The sequence below is a fragment of the Gekko japonicus genome, unplaced genomic scaffold (genome assembly GCF_001447785.1).
Source record: "Gekko japonicus isolate JY-2015 unplaced genomic scaffold, Gekko_japonicus_V1.1 scaffold513, whole genome shotgun sequence".
In the NCBI taxonomy this organism is placed as follows: domain Eukaryota; kingdom Metazoa; phylum Chordata; class Lepidosauria; order Squamata; family Gekkonidae; genus Gekko; species Gekko japonicus.
The window spans coordinates 727,940-729,156 of NW_015171519.1; positions in this window are offsets into that span (position 1 = coordinate 727,940).

The window sequence follows — 1,217 nt, forward strand, 5'->3', positions numbered from 1 at the left end:
CCTATTTATCTACTTGCAATTTCTTGCTTTCGAACTGCTAGGTTGGCAGGAGCTGGAACTAGAGATGGGAGCTCACCCCGTCTTGCGGCACCCGGGTCTTGAACCGCTGAACTACTGACCTTCCACAGCCTGCAGTTCAGTGTCTTAACCACTTGAGCCACCGCAGCTCCTAAACAGTATATTACCTTCTCGAAATTGGATCTTTGTTGCGATTCACACCTTCGAGAGGTGTGGGGGGAGGGAGAGAAGTTTCACTTTAACTAAGGTTGATAAAAAGGAAGAAGAGGAGGAGGAGGAAGAAGAGGAGGGGGAGGAAGAAGAGGAGCGGTTGTATTTATACCCCGCCCTCTTGGAGTCTCAGAGTGATTTACAATCTCCTTTCCCATCCTCTCCCCACAACGGAAGGAAGGAAGGCAATTTCCCTGTAATCTATCAGTTTACTTCAAAGAGACAGAGGAGACAGAGAAGGAGGAGGAGGAGGAGGAGGTGATTGGATTTATACTCCGCCCCTCACTACCCAAAGGTTTAAAACCTCCTTTCCCTCCCCCTCCCCACAACAGACGCCCTGTAAAGTAGGTGGGGCTGAGAGAGCTCTTTCGAGAACAGCTCCTGAGAGAACAGCTCTGAGAGAACTGTGACTGCCCCAAGGTCACCCAGCTGGCTGCATGCGGAGGGGTGGGGAATCAAACCCGGATCTCCCAGATTAGAGTCTGCGCTCCTCACCATGACACCAAAATGGCTGCTTTGGAGGGTGGACTGTATGGCATTGTACCCTGCTGACATCCCCCCCCCTTCCTCAAACCATGCCCTCCCTGAGTGCCAATTCCCCAAATCTCCAGGAATCTCCCAACCCGGAGTTGGCACCCCTGGCCTCCTCTGAGTGACATCTCCTTTACTCTGTTCAGACGCGTCCTCTCTGCTCTTCTTCGGGGCTTTGCCGCCCTGGGTTACATCCTAGCAGGAAGGGACTTGGGTGGGAACGGGCGATTAAAGCTCTTCAGTGTTTACCTTCAGCTGCAGAGATAGGTTCAAAGGTGTCAAGAAGGGAGAGAGATTGGGAGGAAAGGGGGTGTGTGTTTGCTTCCAGGAGGTATTTTGACCCCTTCTCCCCCCCCAGAAGAAGAAGAAGAAGAAGAAGAAGAAGAAGAAGAAGAAGAAGAAGAAGAAGAAGAAGAAGAAGAAGAAGAAGAAGAAGAAGAAGAAGAAGAAGAAGAAGA